This window comes from Leptonotus elevatus, chromosome 2 (assembly GCF_054856555.1).
Source record: "Leptonotus elevatus isolate MCC_2025b chromosome 2, RoL_Lele_1.0, whole genome shotgun sequence".
Taxonomy (NCBI): domain Eukaryota; kingdom Metazoa; phylum Chordata; class Actinopteri; order Syngnathiformes; family Syngnathidae; genus Leptonotus; species Leptonotus elevatus.
The window spans coordinates 23,104,871-23,123,892 of NC_141240.1; the positions used below are offsets into that span (position 1 = coordinate 23,104,871).

Below are 19,022 nucleotides of genomic sequence, written 5' to 3' on the forward strand. Positions count from 1 at the left end.
ACCTGATTACTTTACTGAAAAAGATTTGCATGTAGTGTGGCCGAGCGGTCAAAGGCGCTGGATTAAGGCTCCAGTCTCTCAGGAGACGTGGGTTCAAATCCCACCACTGCCAGTTCTTCCTTACAGTTTTGTTTGTAGCAAAGTATAGGAATTTGATTTTCTGTTTGTGTTTTGTCCTCTTACCACCATTCCCGAAATATCAGTATTTTTGCCTTTCACACTAAACGGGACTGACTACTTAATCAGTGACAACACAGAGAAATCAGACTAAGAATGGTGAAAGATGGCCCAATTTTCCAAAGTGAAGTAAATGAATTGAAGAAGGGGTCAAATCCCTTGGCCACAGCCAATGAGTAGACAATTGTTAACTTCACATGATTAACCTTCAAAGGAAGTACTTGGTAGATGTTCAACAACATCCTAGACTGAGGATTGTGCTACTAAATAACCTGGTCGAGATAGCAGAGGATGGTTTTGATCCATCGACCTCTGGGTTATGGGCCCAGCACGCTTCCGCTGCGCCACTCTGCTGCTGTAGTGGTACTTGTTGGCCTGTACTCTCTTGTCGCTGAAGAAGAATTATGTCTAACATTTCGCCATGGATCAGAGCAGGCTTCATTACGTTATGCACAAGGCTAGGCAGGACAGCATGAACCTGGATTTTGGTGTGGAAACCTATTTGTCCGCCAAGTCTGCGCCTCAGACCGCAACATAACTTACATTGCCCAAACATTTCCTTTCTGTTAATGGCTTCTAAGGTAGTGTGGCCGAGTGGTCGAAGGCGCTGGATTTAGGCTCCAGTCTCTGAGGAGGCGTGGGTTCAAGTCCCACCACTGCCAATTCTGTGACAATGGAAGTAGTATCCTGCAAATTCTGTGGATGACTTTAGACAATATGCTTAATTTACTATGCTAACAAGCATGAGGTCCACAACTGTTTGCCATTGGAAGTTTCTGGTTGGCTTGAAGATAATTTAACTCTGATCCAAGCAGGCGTCATTACCTTATGCGCAAGGTTTTGTTGGACACCACTAACCTGGCGGTTCTTGTGGAAACCTGATATTTTTACTGAAAAAGATTTGCAGGTAGTGTGGCCGACCGGTCAAAGGCGCTGGATTAAGGCTCCAGTCTCTCAGGAGGCGTGGCTTCAAATCCCATCACTGCCAGTTCTTCCTTACAGTTTTGTTTGTAGCAAAGTATAGGAATTTGATTTTCTGTTTGTGTTTTGTCCTCTTACCACCATTCCCGAAATTTCAGTATTTTTGCCTTTCACACTAAACGGGACTGACTACTTAATCAGTGACAACACAGAGAAATCAGACTAAGAATGGTGAAAGATGGCCCAATTTTCCAAAGTGAAGTAAATGAATTGAAGAAGGGGTCAAATCCCTTGGCCACAGCCAATGAGTAGACAATTTTTAACTCACATGATTAACCTTCAAAAGAACTACTTGGTAGAAGTTCAACAACATCCTAGACTGAGGATTGTGCTACTAAAAAACCAGGTCAAGATAGCAGAGGATCGTTTCGATCCATCTACCTCTGGGTTATGGGCCCAGCACGCTTCCGCTGCGCCACTCTGCTGCTGTAGTGGTACTTGTTGGCCTGTACTCTCTTGTCGCTGAAGAAGAATTAGGTCTAACATTTCGCCATGGATCAGAGCAGGCTTCATTACGTTATGCACAAGGCTAGGCAGGACAGCATGAACCTGGATTTTGGTGTGGAAACCTATTTGTCCGCCAAGTCTGCGCCTCAGACCGCAACATAACTTACATTGCCCAAACATTTCCTTTCTGTTAATGGCTTCTAAGATAGTGTGGCCGAGTGGTCGAAGGCGCTGGATTTAGGCTCCAGTCTCTTAGGAGGCGTCGGTTCAAGTCCCACCACTGCCAATTCTGTGGAAATGGAAGTAGTATCCTAAAAATTCTGTGGATGACTTTAGACAATATGTTTATTTTACTATGCTAACAAGCATGAGGTCCACAACTGTTTGCCATTGGACGTTTCTGGTTGGCTTGAAGATAATTTACCTCTGATCCAAGCAGGCGTCATTACCTTATGCGCAAGGTTTTGTTGGACACCACTAACCTGGATGTTCATGTGGAAACCTGATATTTTTACTGAAAAAGATTTGCAGGTAGTTTGGCCCACTGGTCAAAGGCGCTGGATTAAGGCTCCAGTCTCTCAGGAGGTGTGGGTTCAAATCCCACCACTGCCAGTTCTTCCTTACAGTTTTGTTTGTAGCAAAGTATAGGAATTTGATTTTCTGTTTGTGTTTTTTCCTCTTACCACCATTCCCGAAATATCAGTATTTTTGCCTTTCACACTAAACGGGACTGACTACTTAATCAGTGACAACACAGAGAAATCAGACTAAGAATGGTGAAAGATGGCCCAATTTTCCAAAGTGAAGTAAATGAATTGAAGAAGGGGTCAAATCCCTTGGCCACAGCCAATGAGTAGACAATTTTTAACTCACATGATTAACCTTCAAAATAACTACTTGGTAGAAGTTCAACAACATCCTAGACTGAGGATTGTGCTACTAAATAACCAGGTCGAGATAGCAGAGGAAGGTTTCGATCCATCGACCTCTGGGTTATGAGCCAAGCACGCTTCTGCTGCGCCACTCTGCTGCTGTAGTGGTACTTGTTGGCCTGTACTCTCTTGTCGCTGAAGAAGAATTAGGTCTGACATTTCGCCATGGATCAGAGCAGGCTTCATTACGTTATGCACAAGGCTCGGCAGGACAGCATGAACCTGGATTTTGGTGTGGAAATCTATTTGTCCGCCAAGTCTGCGGCTCAGACCGCAACATAACTTACATTGCCCAAACATTTCCTTTCTGTTAATGGCTTCTAAGGTAGTCTGGCCGAGTGGTCGAAGGCGCTGGATTTAGGCTTCAGTCTCTTAGGAGGTGTGGATTCTAGTCCCACCACTGCCAATTCTGTAAAAATGGAAGTAGTGTCCTACGAATTCTGTGGATGACTTTAGACAATATGCTTATTTTACTATGCTAACAAGCATGAGGTCCACAACTGTATGCCATTGGACGTTTCTGGTTGGCTTGAAGATAATTTACCTCTGATCCAAGCAGGCGTCATTACCTTATGCGCAAGGTTTTCTTGGACACCACTAACCTGGATGTTCTTGTGGAAACCTGATACTTTTACTGAAAAATATTTGCAGGTAGTGTGGCCGAGCGGTCAAAGGCGCTGGATTAAGGCTCCAGTCTCTCAGGAGACGTGGGTTCAAATCCCACCACTGCCAGTTCTTCCTTACAGTTTTGTTTGTAGCAAAGTATAGGAATTTGATTTTCTGTTTGTGTTTTGTCCTCTTACCACCATTCCCGAAATTTCAGTATTTTTGCCTTTCACACTAAACGGGACTGACTACTTAATCAGTGACAACACAGAGAAATCAGACTAAGAATGGTGAAAGATGGCCCAATTTTCCAAAGTGAAGTAAATGAATTGAAGAAGGGGTCAAATCCCTTGGCCACAGCCAATGAGTAGACAATTGTTAACTTCACATGATTAACCTTCAAAAGAAGTACTTGGTAGATGTTCAACAACATCCTAGACTGAGGATTGTGCTACTAAATAACCTGGTCGAGATAGCAGAGGATGGTTTTGATCCATCGACCTCTGGGTTATGGGCCCAGCACGCTTCCGCTGCGCCACTCTGCTGCTGTAGTGGTACTTGTTGGCCTGTACTCTCTTGTCGCTGAAGAAGAATTATGTCTAACATTTCGCCATGGATCAGAGCAGGCTTCATTACGTTATGCACAAGGCTAGGCAGGACAGCATGAACCTGGATTTTGGTGTGGAAACCTATTTGTCCGCCAAGTCTGCGCCTCAGACCGCAACATAACTTACATTGCCCAAACATTTCCTTTCTGTTATTGGCTTCTAAGGTAGTGTGGCCGAGTGGTCGAAGGCGCTGGATTTAGGCTCCAGTCTCTGAGGAGGCGTGGGTTCAAGTCCCACCACTGCCAATTCTGTGACAATGGAAGTAGTATCCTACAAATTCTGTGGATGACTTTAGACAATATGCTTAATTTACTATGCTAACAAGCATGAGGTCCACAACTGTTTACCATTGGACGTTTCTGGTTGGCTTGAAGATAATTTAACTCTGATCCAAGCAGGCGTCATTACCTTATGCGCAAGGTTTTGTTGGACACCACTAACCTGGCGGTTCTTGTGGAAACCTGATATTTTTACTGAAAAAGATTTGCAGGTAGTGTGGCCGACCGGTCAAAGGCGCTGGATTAAGGCTCCAGTCTCTCAGGAGGCGTGGGTTCAAATCCCATCACTGCCAATTCTTCCTTACAGTTTTGTTTGTAGCAAAGTATAGGAATTTTATTTTCTGTTTGTGTTTTGTCCTCTTACCACCATTCCTGAAATTTCAGTATTTTTGCCTTTCACACTAAACGGGACTGACTACTTAATCAGTGACAACACAGAGAAATCAGACTAAGAATGGTGAAAGATGGCCCAATTTTCCAAAGTGAAGTAAATGAATTGAAGAAGGGGTCAAATCCCTTGGCCACAGCCAATGAGTAGACAATTTTTAACTCACATGATTAACCTTCAAAAGAACTACTTGGTAGAAGTTCAACAACATCCTAGACTGAGGATTGTGCTACTAAATAACCAGGTCAAGATAGCAGAGGATCGTTTCGATCCATCTACCTCTGGGTTAAGGGCCCACCACGCTTCCGCTGCGCCACTCTGCTGCTGTAGTGGTACTTGTTGGCCTGTACTCTCTTGTCACTGAAGAAGAATTAGGTCTGACATTTCGCCATTGATCAGAGCAGGCTTCATTACGTTATGCACAAGGCTCGGCAGGACAGCATGAACCTGGATTTTGGTGTGGAAACCTATTTGTCCGCCAAGTCTGCGCCTCAGACCGCAACATAACTTACATTGCCCAAACATTTCCTTTCTGTTAATGGCTTCTAAGGTAGTCTGGCCGAGTGGTCGAAGGCGCTGGATTTAGCCTCCAGTCTCTTAGGAGGTGTGGGTTCAAGTCCCACCACTGCCAATTCTGTGACAATGGAAGTAGTGTCCTACAAATTCTGTGGATGACTTTAGACAATATGCTTATTTTACTATGCTAACAAGCATGAGGTCCACAACTGTTTGCCATTGGACGTTTCTGGTTGGCTTGAAGATAATTTAACTCTGATCCTAGCAGGCGTCATTACCTTATGCGCAAGGTTTTGTTGGACACCACTAACCTGGATGTTCATGTGGAAACCTGATATTTTTACTGAAAAAGATTTGCAGGTAGTTTGGCCGACTGGTCAAAGGCGCTGGATTAATGCTCCAGTCTCTCAGGAGGTGTGGGTTCAAATCCCATCACTGCCAGTTCTTCCTTACAGTTTTGTTTGTAGCAAAGTATAGGAATTTGATTTTCTGTTTGTGTTTTGTCCTTGTTAGAGTAGACAATATTAAGTATTGTACTCTTTGCGTGTTCAATTAACTGAATGGTGAGATTCTGTTGAAGAAGTTCCTTTGCAAAGGTTTTAATTACCAGAAGCTTCTGGTCGCACATTTCAAGCCACCCAAGCAGTGCTTCGTTCAAATGTGGCTCCTTTCTCTTGGCTCACATCGTTATTTATTCACAAAGAGGGTTCATAAAAAGGTCAGCCCATAACACACCTGGTTACAACTAAATGAATACAAAAAATCCCTCTCTCCTCCCTTCTGCAAGTTCAGCAAGTTCCCATAGCTATAAATCAGATTAGAGAAAAACAATCACACATCGGCCCGTCTCCTTCGGAAGAGACAGATACCAGACCCATACACTCCCTTATTTTCTCAGGAGTGTGAGACACATAAAAATGCTATTCATTTAGCCATACTGAGTTAACTAAATCTAAAACGACTAAAATATAATTTAAAACTGAAAAACAATGTTAATAACTTAACATCCTCTTACCACCATTCCCGAAATTTCAGTATTTTTGCCTTTCACACTAAACGGGACTGACTACTTAATCAGTGACAACACAGAGAAATCAGACTAAGAATGGTGAAAGATGGCCCAATTTTCCAAAGTGAAGTAAATGAATTGAAGAAGGGGTCAAATCCCTTGGCCACAGCCAATGAGTAGACAATTTTTAACTCACATGATTAACCTTCAAAAGAACTACTTGGTAGAAGTTCAACAACATCCTAGACTGAGGATTGTGCTACTAAAAAACCAGGTCGAGATAGCAGATGATCGTTTCGATCCATCTACCTCTGGGTTATGGGCCCACCACGCTTCCGCTGCGCCACTCTGCTGCTGTAGTGGTACTTGTTGGCCTGTACTCTCTTGTCGCTGAAGAAGAATTAGGTCTAACATTTCGCCATGGATCAGAGCAGGCTTCATTACGTTATGCACAAGGCTAGGCAGGACAGCATGAACCTGGATTTTGGTGTGGTAACCTATTTGTCCGCCAAGTCTGCGCCTCAGACCGCAACATAACTTACATTGCCCAAACATTTCCTTTCTGTTCATGGCTTCTAAGGTAGTGTGGCCGAGTGGTCAAAGGCGCTGGATTTAGGCTCCAGTCTCTTAGGAGGCGTGGGCTCTAGTCCCACCACTGCCAATTCTGTGACAATGGAAGTAGAATCCTACAAATTCTGTGGATGACTTTAGACAATATGCTTATTTTACTATGCTAACAAGCATGAGGTCCACAACTGTTTGCCATTGGACGTTTCTGGTTGGCTTGAAGATAATTTACCTCTGATCCAAGCAGGCGTCATTACCTTATGCGCAAGGTTTTGTTGGACACCACTAACCTGGATGTTCTTGTGGAAACCTGATATTTTTACAGAAAAATATTTGCAGGTAGTGTGGCCGAGCGGTCAAAGGCGCTGGATTAAGGCTCCAGTCTCTCAGGAGGCGTGGGTTCAAATCCCACCACTGCCAGTTCTTCGTTACAGTTTTGTTTGTAGCAAAGTATAGGAATTTGATTTTCTGTTTGTGTTTTGTCCTCTTACCACCATTCCCGAAATATCAGTATTTTTGCCTTTCACACTAAACGGGACTGACTACTTAATCAGTGACAACACAGAGAAATCAGACTAAGAATGGTGAAAGATGGCCCAATTTTCCAAAGTGAAGTAAATGAATTGAAGAAGGGGTCAAATCCCTTGGCCACAGCCAATGAGTAGACAATTGTTAACTTCACATGATTAACCTTCAAAATAACTACTTGGTAGAAGTTCAACAACATCCTAGACTGAGGATTGTGCTACTAAATAACCAGGTCGAGATAGCAGAGGATGGTTTCGATCCATCGACCTCTGGGTTATGGGCCCAGCACGCTTCCGCTGCGCCACTCTGCTGCTGTAGTGGTACTTGTTGGCCTGTACTCTCTTGTCGCTGAAGAAGAATTAGGTCTAACATTTCGCCATGGATCAGAGCAGGCTTCATTACGTTATGCACAAGGCTAGGCAGGACAGCATGTACCTGGATTTTGGTGTGGAAACCTATTTGTCCGCCAAGTCTGCGCCTCAGACCGCAACATAACTTACATTGCCCAAACATTTCCTTTCTGTTAATGGCTTCTAAGGTAGTGTGGCCGAGTGGTCGAAGGCGCTGGATTTAGGCTCCAGTCTCTGAAGAGGCGTGGGTTCAAGTCCCACCACTGCCAATTCTGTGACAATGGAAGTAGTATCCTACAAATTCTGTGGATGACTTTAGACAATATGCTTATTTTACTATGCTAACAAGCATGAGGTCCACAACTGTTTGCCATTGGACGTTTCTGGTTGGCTTGAAGATAATTTACCTCTGATCCAAGCAGGCATCATTACCTTATGCGCAAGGTTTTGTTGGACACCACTAACCTGGATGTTCTTGTGGAAACCTGATATTTTTACAGAAAAATATTTGAAGGTAGTGTGGCCGAGCGGTCAAAGGCGCTGGATTAAGGCTCCAGTCTCTCAGGAGGCGTGGGTTCAAATCCCACCACTACCAGTTCTTCCTTACAGTTTTGTTTGTAGCAAAGTATAGGAATTTGATTTTCTGTTTGTGTTTTGTCCTCTTACCACCATTCCCGAAATTTCAGTATTTTTGCCTTTCACACTAAACGGGACTGACTACTTAATCAGTGACAACACAGAGAAATCAGACTAAGAATGGTGAAAGATGGCCCAATTTTCCAAAGTGAAGTAAATTAATTGAAGAAGGGGTCAAATCCCTTGGCCACAGCCAATGAGTAGACAATTGTTAACTTCACATGATTAACCTTCAAAAGAAGTACTTGGTAGAAGTTCAACAACATCCTAGACTGAGGATTGTGCTACTAAATAACCAAGTCGAGATAGCAGAGGATGGTTTCGATCCATCGACCTCTGGGTTATGGGCCGAGCACGCTTCCGCTGCGCCACTCTGCTGCTGTAGTGGTACTTGTTGGCCTGTACTCTCTTGTCGCTGAAGAAGAATTAGGTCACATTTCGCCATGGATCAGAGCAGGCTTCATTACGTTATGCACAAGGCTAGGCAGGACAGCATGAAACTGGATTTTGGTGTGGAAACCTATTTGTCCGCCAAGTCTGCGCCTCAGACCGCAACATAACTTACATTGCCCAAACATTTCCTTTCTGTTAATAGCTTCTAAGATAGTCTGGCCGAGTGGTCGAAGGCGCTGGATTTATGCTCCAGTTTCTTAGGAGGTGTGGGTTCAAGTCCCACCACTGCCAATTCTGTGACAATGGAAGTAGTGTCCTACAAATTCTGTGGATGACTTTAGACAATATGCTTATTTTACTATGCTAACAAGCATGAGGTCCACAACTGTTTGCCATTGGACGTTTCTGGTTGGCTTGAAGATAATTTACCTCTGATCCAAGCAGGCGTCATTACCTTATGCGCAAGGTTTTGTTGGACACCACTAACCTGGATGTTCTTGTGGAAACCTGATATTTTTACTGAAAAATATTTGCAGGTAGTGTGGCCGAGCGGTCAAAGGCGCTGGAGTAAGGCTCCAGTCTCTCAGGAGGCGTGGGTTCAAATCCCACCACTGCCAGTTCTTCCTTACAGTTTTGTTTGTAGCAAAGTATAGGAATTTGATTTTCTGTTTGTGTTTTGTCCTCTTACCACCATTCCCGAAATATCAGTATTTTTGCCTTTCACACTAAACGGGACTGACTACTTAATCAGTGACAACACAGAGAAATCAGACTAAGAATGATGAAAGATGGCCCAATTTTCCAAAGTGAAGTAAATTAATTGAAGAAGGGGTCAAATCCCTTGGCCACAGCCAATGAGTAGACAATTGTTAATTTCACATGATTAACCTTCAAAAGAAGTACTTGGTAGAAGTTCAACAACATCCTAGACTGAGGATTGTGCTACTAAATAACCAGGTCGAGATAGCAGAGGATGGTTTCGATCCATCGACCTCTGGGTTATGGGCCCAGCACGCTTCCGCTGCGCCACTCTGCTGCTGTAGTGGTACTTGTTAGCCTGTACTCTCTTGTCGCTGAAGAAGAATTAGGTCTAACATTTCGCCATGGATCAGAGCAGGCTTCATTACGTTATGCACAAGGCTAGGCAGGACAGCATGTACCTGGATTTTGGTGTGGAAACCTATTTGTCCGCCAAGTCTGCGCCTCAGACCGCAACATAACTTACATTGCCCAAACATTTCCTTTCTGTTAATGGCTTCTAAGGTAGTGTGGCCGAGTGGTCGAAGGCGCTGGATTTAGGCTCCAGTCTCTGAAGAGGCGTGGGTTCAAGTCCCACCACTGCCAATTCTGTGACAATGGAAGTAGTATCCTACAAATTCTGTGGATGAATTTAGACAATATGCTTATTTTACTATGCTAACAAGCATGAGGTCCACAACTGTTTGCCATTGGACGTTTCTGGTTGGCTTGAAGATAATTTACCTCTGATCCAAGCAGGCATCATTACCTTATGCGCAAGGTTTCGTTGGACACCACTAACCTGGATGTTCTTGTGGAAACCTGATATTTTTACAGAAAAATATTTGAAGGTAGTGTGGCCGAGCGGTCAAAGGCGCTGGATTAAGGCTCCAGTCTCTCAGGAGGCGTGGGTTCAAATCCCACCACTGCCAGTTCTTCCTTACAGTTTTGTTTGTAGCAAAGTATAGGAATTTGATTTTCTGTTTGTGTTTTGTCCTCTTACCACCATTCCCGAAATTTCAGTATTTTTGCCTTTCACACTAAACGGGACTGACTACTTAATCAGTGACAACACAGAGAAATCAGACTAAGAATGGTGAAAGATGGCCCAATTTTCCAAAGTGAAGTAAATTAATTGAAGAAGGGGTCAAATCCCTTGGCCACAGCCAATGAGTAGACAATTGTTAACTTCACATGATTAACCTTCAAAAGAAGTACTTGGTAGAAGTTCAACAACATCCTAGACTGAGGATTGTGCTACTAAATAACCAAGTCGAGATAGCAGAGGATGGTTTCGATCCATCGACCTCTGGGTTATGGGCCGAGCACGCTTCCGCTGCGCCACTCTGCTGCTGTAGTGGTACTTGTTGGCCTGTACTCTCTTGTCGCTGAAGAAGAATTAGGTCACATTTCGCCATGGATCAGAGCAGGCTTCATTACGTTATGCACAAGGCTAGGCAGGACAGCATGAAACTGGATTTTGGTGTGGAAACCTATTTGTCCGCCAAGTCTGCGCCTCAGACCGCAACATAACTTACATTGCCCAAACATTTCCTTTCTGTTAATAGCTTCTAAGATAGTCTGGCCGAGTGGTCGAAGGCGCTGGATTTATGCTCCAGTTTCTTAGGAGGTGTGGGTTCAAGTCCCACCACTGCCAATTCTGTGACAATGGAAGTAGTGTCCTACAAATTCTGTGGATGACTTTAGACAATATGCTTATTTTACTATGCTAACAAGCATGAGGTCCACAACTGTTTGCCATTGGACGTTTCTGGTTGGCTTGAAGATAATTTACCTCTGATCCAAGCAGGCGTCATTACCTTATGCGCAAGGTTTTGTTGGACACCACTAACCTGGATGTTCTTGTGGAAACCTGATATTTTTACTGAAAAATATTTGCAGGTAGTGTGGCCGAGCGGTCAAAGGCGCTGGATTAAGGCTCCAGTCTCTCAGGAGGCGTGGGTTCAAATCCCACCACTGCCAGTTCTTCCTTACAGTTTTGTTTGTAGCAAAGTATAGGAATTTGATTTTCTGTTTGTGTTTTGTCCTCTTACCACCATTCCCGAAATATCAGTATTTTTGCCTTTCACACTAAACGGGACTGACTACTTAATCAGTGACAACACAGAGAAATCAGACTAAGAATGATGAAAGATGGCCCAATTTTCCAAAGTGAAGTAAATGAATTGAAGAAGGGGTCAAATCCCTTGGCCACAGCCAATGAGTAGACAATTGTTAACTTCACATGATTAACCTTCAAAAGAAGTACTTGGTAGAAGTTCAACAACATCCTAGACTGAGGATTGTGCTACTAAATAACCAGGTCGAGATAGCAGAGGATGGTTTCGATCCATCGACCTCTGGGTTATGGGCCCAGCACGCTTCCGCTGCGCCACTCTGCTGCTGTAGTGGTACTTGTTAGCCTGTACTCTCTTGTCGCTGAAGAAGAATTAGGTCTAACATTTCGCCATGGATCAGAGCAGGCTTCATTACGTTATGCACAAGGCTAGGCAGGACAGCATGTACCTGGATTTTGGTGTGGAAACCTATTTGTCCGCCAAGTCTGCGCCTCAGACCGCAACATAACTTACATTGCCCAAACATTTCCTTTCTGTTAATGGCTTCTAAGGTAGTGTGGCCGAGTGGTCGAAGGCGCTGGATTTAGGCTCCAGTCTCTGAAGAGGCGTGGGTTCAAGTCCCACCACTGCCAATTCTGTGACAATGGAAGTAGTATCCTACAAATTCTGTGGATGAATTTAGACAATATGCTTATTTTACTATGCTAACAAGCATGAGGTCCACAACTGTTTGCCATTGGACGTTTCTGGTTGGCTTGAAGATAATTTACCTCTGATCCAAGCAGGCATCATTACCTTATGCGCAAGGTTTCGTTGGACACCACTAACCTGGATGTTCTTGTGGAAACCTGATATTTTTACAGAAAAATATTTGAAGGTAGTGTGGCCGAGCGGTCAAAGGCGCTGGATTAAGGCTCCAGTCTCTCAGGAGGCGTGGGTTCAAATCCCACCACTGCCAGTTCTTCCTTACAGTTTTGTTTGTAGCAAAGTATAGGAATTTGATTTTCTGTTTGTGTTTTGTCCTCTTACCACCATTCCCGAAATTTCAGTATTTTTGCCTTTCACACTAAACGGGACTGACTACTTAATCAGTGACAACACAGAGAAATCAGACTAAGAATGGTGAAAGATGGCCCAATTTTCCAAAGTGAAGTAAATTAATTGAAGAAGGGGTCAAATCCCTTGGCCACAGCCAATGAGTAGACCATTTTTAACTTCACATGATTAACCTTCAAAAGAAGTACTTGGTAGAAGTTCAACAACATCCTAGACTGAGGATTGTGCTACTAAACAACCAGGTCGAGATAGCAGAGGATGGTTTCAATCCATCGACCTCTGGGTTATGGGCCCAGCACGCTTCCGCTGCGCCACTCTGCTGCTGTAGTGGTACTTGTTGGCCTGTACTCTCTTGTCGCTGAAGAAGAATTAGGTCTAACATTTCGCCATGGATCAGAGCAGGCTTCATTACGTTATACACAAGGCTAGGCAGGACAGCATGAACCTGGATTTTGGTGTGGAAACCTATTTGTCCGCCAAGTCTGCGCCTCGGACCGCAACATAACTTACATTGCCCAAACATTTCCTTTCTGTTCACGGCTTCTAAGGTAGTGTGGCCGAGTGGTCGAAGGCGCTGGATTTAGGTTCCAGTCTCTTAGGAGGCGTTGGTTCAAGTCCCACCACTGCCAATTCTGTGGAAATGGAAGTAGTATCCTAAAAATTCTGTGGATGACTTTAGACAATATGCTTATTTTACTATGCTAACAAGCATGAGGTCCACAACTGTTTGCCATTGGACGTTTCTGGTTGGCTTGAAGATAATTTACCTCTGATCCAAGCAGGCGTCATTACCTTATGCGCAAGGTTTTGTTGGACACCACTAACCTGGATGTTCATGTGGAAACCTGATATTTTTACTGAAAAAGATTTGCAGGTAGTTTGGCCGACTGGTCAAAGGTGCTGGATTAAGGCTCCAGTCTCTCAGGAGGTGTGGGTTCAAATCCCACCACTGCCAGTTCTTCCTTACAGTTTTGTTTGTAGCAAAGTATAGGAATTTGATTTTCTGTTTGTGTTTTGTCCTCTTACCACCATTCCCGAAATTTCAGTATTTTTGCCTTTCACACTAAACGGGACTGACTACTTAATCAGTGACAACACAGAGAAATCAGACTAAGAATGGTGAAAGATGGCCCAATTTTCCAAAGTGAAGTAAATGAATTGAAGAAGGGGTCAAATCCCTTGGCCACAGCCAATGAGTAGACAATTTTTAACTTCACATGATTAACCTTCAAAAGAAGTACTTGGTAGAAGTTCAACAACATCCTAGACTGAGGATTGTGCTACTAAATAACCAGGTCGAGATAGCAGAGGATGGTTTCGATCCATCGACCTCTGGGTTATGGGCCCAGCACGCTTCCGCTGCGCCACTCTGCTGCTGTTGTGGTACTTGTTGGCCTGTACTCTCTTGTCGCTGAAGAAGAATTAGGTCTAACATTTCGCCATGGATCAGAGCAGGCTTCATTACGTTATGCACAAGGCTAGGCAGGACAGCATGAACCTGGATTTTGGTGTGGAAACCTATTTGTCTGCCAAGTCTGCATCTCAGACCGCAACATAAATTACATTGCCCAAACATTTCCTTTCTGTTAAAGGCTTCTAAGGTAGTGTGGCCGAGTGGTCGAAGGCGCTGGATTTAGACTACAGTCTCTTAGGAGGTGTGGGTTCAAGTCCCACCACTGCCAATTCTGTGACAATGGAAGTAGTATCCTACAAATTCTGTGGATAACTTTAGACAATATGCTTATTTTACTATGCTACCAAGCATGAGGTCCACAACTGTTTGCCATTGGACGTTTCTGGTTGGCTTGAAGATAATTTACCTCTGATCCAAGCAGGTGTCATTACCTTATGCGCAAGGTTTTGTTGGACACAACTAACCTGGCGGTTCTTGGGGAAACCTGGTATTTTTACTGAAAAAGATTTGCAGGTAGTGTGGCCGAGCGGTCAAAGGCGCTGGATTAAGGCTCCAGTCTCTCAGGAGGCGTGGGTTCTTATCCCACCACTGCCAGTTCTTCCTTACAATTATGTTTGTAGCAAAGTATAGGAATTTGATTTTCTGTTTGTGTTTTGTCCTCTTACCACCATTCCCGAAATTTCAGTATTTTTGCCTTTCACACTAAACGGGACTGACTACTTAATCAGTGACAACACAGAGAAATCAGACTAAGAATGGTGAAAGACGGCCCAATTTTCCAAATTGAAGTAAATGAATTGAAGAAGGGGTCAAATCCCTTGGCCAAAGCCAATGAGTAGACAATTTTTAACTTCACATGATTAACCTTCAAAATAACTACTTGGTAGAAGTTCAACAACATCCTAGACTGAGGATTATGCAACTAAATAACCAGGTCGAGATAGCAGAGGATGGTTTCGATCCATCGACCTCTGGGTTATGAGCCAAGCACGCTTCCGCTGCGCCACTCTGCTGCTGTAGCGGTACTTGTTGGCCTGTACTCTCTTGTCGCTGAAGAAGAATTAGGTCTAACATTTCGCCATGGATCAGAGCAGGCTTCATTACGTTATGCACAAGGCTAGGCAGGACAGCATGAAACTGGATTTTGGTGTGGAAACCTATTTGTCCGCCAAGTCTGCGCCTCAGACCGCAACATAACTTACATTGCCCAAACATTTCCTTTCTGTTAATGGCTTCTAAGGTAGTGTGGCCGATCGGTCAAAGGCGCTGAATTAAGGCTCCAGTCTCTCAGGAGGCGTGGGTTCAAATCCCACCACTGCCAGTTCTTCCTTACAGTTTTGTTTGTAGCAAAGTATAGGAATTTGATTTTCTGTTTGTGTTTTGTCCTCTTACCACCATTCCCGAAATATCAGTATTTTTGCCTTTCACACTAAACGGGACTGACTACTTAATCAGTGACAACACAGAGAAATCAGACTAAGAATGATGAAAGATGGCCCAATTTTCCAAAGTGAAGTAAATTAATTGAAGAAGGGGTCAAATCCCTTGGCCACAGCCAATGAGTAGACAATTGTTAACTTCACATGATTAACCTTCAAAAGAACTACTTGGTAGAAGTTCAACAACATCCTAGACTGAGGATTGTGCTACTAAATAACCAGGTCGAGATAGCAGAGGATGGTTTCGATCCATCGACCTCTGGGTTATGGGCCCAGCACGCTTCCGCTGCGCCACTCTGCTGCTGTAGTGGTACTTGTTGGCCTGTACTCTCTTGTCGCTGAAGAAGAATTAGGTCTAACATTTCGCCATGGATCAGAGCAGGCTTCATTACGTTATGCACAAGGCTAGGCAGGACAGCATGTACCTGGATTTTGGTGTGGAAACCTATTTGTCCGCCAAGTCTGCGCCTCAGACCGCAACATAACTTACATTGCCCAAACATTTCCTTTCTGTTAATGGCTTCTAAGGTAGTGTGGCCGAGTGGTCGAAGGCGCTGGATTTAGGCTCCAGTCTCTGAGGAGGCGTGGGTTCAAGTCCCACCACTGCCAATTCTGTGACAGTGGAAATAGTATCCTACAAATTCTGTGGATGACTTAAGACAATATACTTATTTTACTATGCTAACAAGCATGAGGTCCACAACTGTTTGCCATTGGACGTTTCTGGTTGGCTTGAAGATAATTTACCTCTGATCCAAGCAAGCATCCTTACCTTATGCGCAAATTTTTGTTGGACACCACTAACCTGGATGTTCTTGGGGAAACCTGATATTTTTACTGAAAAAGACTTGCAGGTAGTGTGGCCGAGCGGTCAAAGGCGCTGGATTAAGGCTCCAGTCTCTCAGGAGGCGTGGGTTCAAATCCCACCACTGCCATTTCTTCCTTACAGTTTTGTTTGTAGCAAAGTATAGGAATTTGATTTTCTGTTTGTGTTTTGTCCTCTTACCACCATTCCCGAAATATCAGTATTTTTGCCTTTCACACTAAACGGGACTGACTACTTAATCAGTGACAACACAGAGAAATCAGACTAAGAATGATGAAAGATGGCCCAATTTTCCAAAGTGAAGTAAATGAATTGAAGAAGGGGTCAAATCCCTTGGCCACAGCCAATGAGTAGACAATTGTTAACTTCACATGATTAACCTTCAAAAGAAGTACTTGGTAGAAGTTCAACAACATCCTAGACTGAGGATTGTGCTACTAAATAACCAGGTCGAGACAGCAGAGGATGGTTTCGATCCATCGACCTCTGGGTTATGAGCCAAGCACGCTTCCGCTGCGCCACTCTGCTGCTGTAGCGGTACTTGTTGGCCTGTACTCTCTTGTCGCTGAAGAAGAATTAGGTCTAACATTTCGCCATGGATCAGAGCAGGCTTCATTACGTTATGCACAAGGCTAGGCAGGACAGCATGTACCTGGATTTTGGTGTGGAAACCTATTTGTCCGCCAAGTCTGCGCCTCAGACCGCAACATAACTTACATTGCCCAAACATTTCCTTTCTGTTAACGGCTTTTAAGGTAGTGTGGCTGAGTGGTCGAAGGCGCTGGATTTAGGCTCCAGTCTCTTAGGAGGCGTGGGTTTAAGGCCAAACACTGCCAATTCTGTGACAATGGAAGTAGTATCCTACAAATTCTGTGGATGACTTAAGACAATATACTTATTTTACTATGCTAACAAGCATGAGGTCCACAACTGTTTGCCATTGGACGTTTCTGGTTGGCTTGAAGATAATTTACCTCTGATCCAAGCAGGCATCATTACCTTATGTGCAAGGTCTTGTTGGACACCACTAACCTGGATGTTCTTGGGGAAACCTGATATTTTTACTGAAAAAGGTTTGCAGGTAGTGTGGCCGAGCGGTCAAAGGCGCTGGATTAAGGCTCCAGTCTCTCAGGAGGCGTGGGTTCAAATCCCACCACTGACAGTTCTTCCTTACAGTTTTGTTTGTAGCAAAGTATAGGAATTTGATTTTCTGTTTGTGTTTTGTCCTCTTACCACCATTCCCGAAATTTCAGTATTTTTGCCTTTCACACTAAACGGGACTGACTACTTAATCAGTGACAACACAGAGAAATCAGACTAAGAATGGTGAAAGATGGCCCAATTTTCCAAAGTGAAGTAAATTAATTGAAGAAGGGATCAAATCCCTTGGCCACAGCCAATGAGTAGACCATTTTTAACTTCACATGATTAACCTTCAAAAGAAGTACTTGGTAGAAGTTCAACAACATCCTAGACTGAGGATTGTGCTACTAAACAACCAGGTCGAGATAGCAGAGGATGGTTTCGATCCATCGACCTCTGGGTTATGGGCCCAGCACGCTTCCGCTGCGCCACTCTGCTGCTGTAGTGGTACTTGTTGGCCTGTACTCTCTTGTCGCTGAAGAAGAATTAGGTCTAACATTTCGCCATGGATCAGAGCAGGCTTCATTACGTTATGCACAAGGCTAGGCAGGACAGCATGAACCTGGATTTTGGTGTGGAAACCTATTTGTCCGCCAAGTCTGCGCCTCGGACCGCAACATAACTTACATTGCCCAAACATTTCCTTTCTGTTCACGGCTTCTAAGGTAGTGTGGCCGAGTGGTCGAAGGCGCTGGATTTAGGCTCCAGTCTCTTAGGAGGCGTCGGTTCAAGTCCCACCACTGCCAATTCTGTGGAAATGGAAGTAGTATCCTAAAAATTCTGTGGATGACTTTAGACAATATGCTTATTTTACTATGCTAACAAGCATGAGGTCCACAACTGTTTGCCATTGGACGTTTCTGGTTGGCTTGAAGATAATTTACCTCTGATCCAAGCAGGCGTCATTACCTTATGCGCAAGGTTTTGTTGGGCACCACTAACCTGGATGTTCATGTGGAAACCTGATATTTTTACTGAAAAAGATTTGCAGGTAGTTTGGCCGACTGGTCAAAGGTGCTGGATTAAGGCTCCAGTCTCTCAGGAGGTGTGGGTTCAAATCCCACCACTGCCAGTTCTTCCTTACAGTTTTGTTTGTAGCAAAGTATAGGAATTTGATTTTCTGTTTGTGTTTTGTCCTCTTACCACCATTCCCGAAATTTCAGTATTTTTGCCTTTCACACTAAACGGGACTGACTACTTAATCAGTGACAACACAGAGAAATCAGACTAAGAATGGTGAAAGATGGCCCAATTTTCCAAAGTGAAGTAAATGAATTGAAGAAGGGGTCAAATCCCTTGGCCACAGCCAATGAGTAGACAATTTTTAACTTCACATGATTAACCTTCAAAAGAAGTACTTGGTAGAAGTTCAACAACATCCTAGACTGAGGATTGTGCTACTAAATAACCAGGTCGAGATAGCAGAGGATGGTTTCGATCCATCGACCTCTGGGTTATGGGCCCAGCACGCTTCCGCTGCGCCACTCTGCTGCTGTAGTGGTACTTGTTGGCCTGTACTCTCTTGTCGCTGAAGAAGAATTAGGTCTAACATTTCGCCATGGATCAGAGCAGGCTTCATTACGTTATGCACAAGGCTAGGCATGACAGCATGAACCTGGATTTTGGTGTGGAAACCTATTTGTCTGCCAATTCTGCATCTCAGACCGCAACATAAATTACATTGCCCAAACATTTCCTTTCTGTTAAAGGCTTCTAAGGTAGTGTGGTCGAGTGGTCGAAGGCGCTGGATTTAGACTACAGTCTCTTAGGAGGTGTGGGTTCAAGTCCCACCACTGCCAATTCTGTGACAATGGAAGTAGTATCCTACAAATTCTGTGGATAACTTTAGACAATATGCTTATTTTACTATGCTACCAAGCATGAGGTCCACAACTGTTTGCCATTGGACGTT

The 19,022-nt window shown here is 44.0% G+C and overlaps 32 non-coding genes across 32 annotated transcripts; 25 read left to right on the forward strand and 7 right to left on the reverse strand.

Moving 5' to 3' along the window:
* Window positions 1-30: 30 nt before the first annotated feature.
* trnal-aag (transfer RNA leucine (anticodon AAG)) lies at window positions 31-112 on the forward strand. Its single transcript has one exon. It is a non-coding gene; the product is annotated as a tRNA-Leu (tRNA).
* A 645-nt stretch (window positions 113-757) lies between these two features.
* trnal-uag (transfer RNA leucine (anticodon UAG)) lies at window positions 758-839 on the forward strand. Its single transcript has one exon. It is a non-coding gene; the product is annotated as a tRNA-Leu (tRNA).
* Window positions 840-3,187: 2,348 nt separating this feature from the next.
* On the forward strand, window positions 3,188-3,269 carry trnal-aag (transfer RNA leucine (anticodon AAG)). The gene has a single exon. It is a non-coding gene; the product is annotated as a tRNA-Leu (tRNA).
* Window positions 3,270-3,914: 645 nt separating this feature from the next.
* trnal-uag (transfer RNA leucine (anticodon UAG)) lies at window positions 3,915-3,996 on the forward strand. Its single transcript has one exon. It is a non-coding gene; the product is annotated as a tRNA-Leu (tRNA).
* Window positions 3,997-4,240: 244 nt separating this feature from the next.
* Window positions 4,241-4,322, forward strand: trnal-aag (transfer RNA leucine (anticodon AAG)). The gene has a single exon. It is a non-coding gene; the product is annotated as a tRNA-Leu (tRNA).
* Window positions 4,323-4,966: 644 nt separating this feature from the next.
* trnal-uag (transfer RNA leucine (anticodon UAG)) lies at window positions 4,967-5,048 on the forward strand. Its single transcript has one exon. It is a non-coding gene; the product is annotated as a tRNA-Leu (tRNA).
* Window positions 5,049-6,521: 1,473 nt separating this feature from the next.
* trnal-uag (transfer RNA leucine (anticodon UAG)) lies at window positions 6,522-6,603 on the forward strand. Its single transcript has one exon. It is a non-coding gene; the product is annotated as a tRNA-Leu (tRNA).
* Window positions 6,604-6,847: 244 nt separating this feature from the next.
* trnal-aag (transfer RNA leucine (anticodon AAG)) lies at window positions 6,848-6,929 on the forward strand. The gene has a single exon. It is a non-coding gene; the product is annotated as a tRNA-Leu (tRNA).
* Window positions 6,930-7,276: 347 nt separating this feature from the next.
* Window positions 7,277-7,348, reverse strand: trnam-cau (transfer RNA methionine (anticodon CAU)). Its single transcript has one exon. It is a non-coding gene; the product is annotated as a tRNA-Met (tRNA).
* Window positions 7,349-7,574: 226 nt separating this feature from the next.
* trnal-uag (transfer RNA leucine (anticodon UAG)) lies at window positions 7,575-7,656 on the forward strand. Its single transcript has one exon. It is a non-coding gene; the product is annotated as a tRNA-Leu (tRNA).
* A 244-nt stretch (window positions 7,657-7,900) lies between these two features.
* Window positions 7,901-7,982, forward strand: trnal-aag (transfer RNA leucine (anticodon AAG)). Its single transcript has one exon. It is a non-coding gene; the product is annotated as a tRNA-Leu (tRNA).
* A 969-nt stretch (window positions 7,983-8,951) lies between these two features.
* trnal-aag (transfer RNA leucine (anticodon AAG)) lies at window positions 8,952-9,033 on the forward strand. The gene has a single exon. It is a non-coding gene; the product is annotated as a tRNA-Leu (tRNA).
* Window positions 9,034-9,380: 347 nt separating this feature from the next.
* Window positions 9,381-9,452, reverse strand: trnam-cau (transfer RNA methionine (anticodon CAU)). Its single transcript has one exon. It is a non-coding gene; the product is annotated as a tRNA-Met (tRNA).
* A 226-nt stretch (window positions 9,453-9,678) lies between these two features.
* On the forward strand, window positions 9,679-9,760 carry trnal-uag (transfer RNA leucine (anticodon UAG)). Its single transcript has one exon. It is a non-coding gene; the product is annotated as a tRNA-Leu (tRNA).
* A 244-nt stretch (window positions 9,761-10,004) lies between these two features.
* Window positions 10,005-10,086, forward strand: trnal-aag (transfer RNA leucine (anticodon AAG)). The gene has a single exon. It is a non-coding gene; the product is annotated as a tRNA-Leu (tRNA).
* Window positions 10,087-11,055: 969 nt separating this feature from the next.
* On the forward strand, window positions 11,056-11,137 carry trnal-aag (transfer RNA leucine (anticodon AAG)). The gene has a single exon. It is a non-coding gene; the product is annotated as a tRNA-Leu (tRNA).
* Window positions 11,138-11,484: 347 nt separating this feature from the next.
* On the reverse strand, window positions 11,485-11,556 carry trnam-cau (transfer RNA methionine (anticodon CAU)). The gene has a single exon. It is a non-coding gene; the product is annotated as a tRNA-Met (tRNA).
* A 226-nt stretch (window positions 11,557-11,782) lies between these two features.
* trnal-uag (transfer RNA leucine (anticodon UAG)) lies at window positions 11,783-11,864 on the forward strand. Its single transcript has one exon. It is a non-coding gene; the product is annotated as a tRNA-Leu (tRNA).
* Window positions 11,865-12,108: 244 nt separating this feature from the next.
* trnal-aag (transfer RNA leucine (anticodon AAG)) lies at window positions 12,109-12,190 on the forward strand. The gene has a single exon. It is a non-coding gene; the product is annotated as a tRNA-Leu (tRNA).
* Window positions 12,191-12,835: 645 nt separating this feature from the next.
* Window positions 12,836-12,917, forward strand: trnal-uag (transfer RNA leucine (anticodon UAG)). The gene has a single exon. It is a non-coding gene; the product is annotated as a tRNA-Leu (tRNA).
* Window positions 12,918-13,590: 673 nt separating this feature from the next.
* trnam-cau (transfer RNA methionine (anticodon CAU)) lies at window positions 13,591-13,662 on the reverse strand. The gene has a single exon. It is a non-coding gene; the product is annotated as a tRNA-Met (tRNA).
* Window positions 13,663-13,888: 226 nt separating this feature from the next.
* Window positions 13,889-13,970, forward strand: trnal-uag (transfer RNA leucine (anticodon UAG)). Its single transcript has one exon. It is a non-coding gene; the product is annotated as a tRNA-Leu (tRNA).
* Window positions 13,971-14,214: 244 nt separating this feature from the next.
* trnal-aag (transfer RNA leucine (anticodon AAG)) lies at window positions 14,215-14,296 on the forward strand. Its single transcript has one exon. It is a non-coding gene; the product is annotated as a tRNA-Leu (tRNA).
* A 645-nt stretch (window positions 14,297-14,941) lies between these two features.
* On the forward strand, window positions 14,942-15,023 carry trnal-aag (transfer RNA leucine (anticodon AAG)). Its single transcript has one exon. It is a non-coding gene; the product is annotated as a tRNA-Leu (tRNA).
* Window positions 15,024-15,370: 347 nt separating this feature from the next.
* trnam-cau (transfer RNA methionine (anticodon CAU)) lies at window positions 15,371-15,442 on the reverse strand. Its single transcript has one exon. It is a non-coding gene; the product is annotated as a tRNA-Met (tRNA).
* A 226-nt stretch (window positions 15,443-15,668) lies between these two features.
* Window positions 15,669-15,750, forward strand: trnal-uag (transfer RNA leucine (anticodon UAG)). Its single transcript has one exon. It is a non-coding gene; the product is annotated as a tRNA-Leu (tRNA).
* A 244-nt stretch (window positions 15,751-15,994) lies between these two features.
* On the forward strand, window positions 15,995-16,076 carry trnal-aag (transfer RNA leucine (anticodon AAG)). The gene has a single exon. It is a non-coding gene; the product is annotated as a tRNA-Leu (tRNA).
* A 971-nt stretch (window positions 16,077-17,047) lies between these two features.
* trnal-aag (transfer RNA leucine (anticodon AAG)) lies at window positions 17,048-17,129 on the forward strand. The gene has a single exon. It is a non-coding gene; the product is annotated as a tRNA-Leu (tRNA).
* Window positions 17,130-17,476: 347 nt separating this feature from the next.
* Window positions 17,477-17,548, reverse strand: trnam-cau (transfer RNA methionine (anticodon CAU)). Its single transcript has one exon. It is a non-coding gene; the product is annotated as a tRNA-Met (tRNA).
* A 226-nt stretch (window positions 17,549-17,774) lies between these two features.
* trnal-uag (transfer RNA leucine (anticodon UAG)) lies at window positions 17,775-17,856 on the forward strand. The gene has a single exon. It is a non-coding gene; the product is annotated as a tRNA-Leu (tRNA).
* A 673-nt stretch (window positions 17,857-18,529) lies between these two features.
* Window positions 18,530-18,601, reverse strand: trnam-cau (transfer RNA methionine (anticodon CAU)). The gene has a single exon. It is a non-coding gene; the product is annotated as a tRNA-Met (tRNA).
* A 226-nt stretch (window positions 18,602-18,827) lies between these two features.
* On the forward strand, window positions 18,828-18,909 carry trnal-uag (transfer RNA leucine (anticodon UAG)). Its single transcript has one exon. It is a non-coding gene; the product is annotated as a tRNA-Leu (tRNA).
* Window positions 18,910-19,022: the final 113 nt, after the last annotated feature.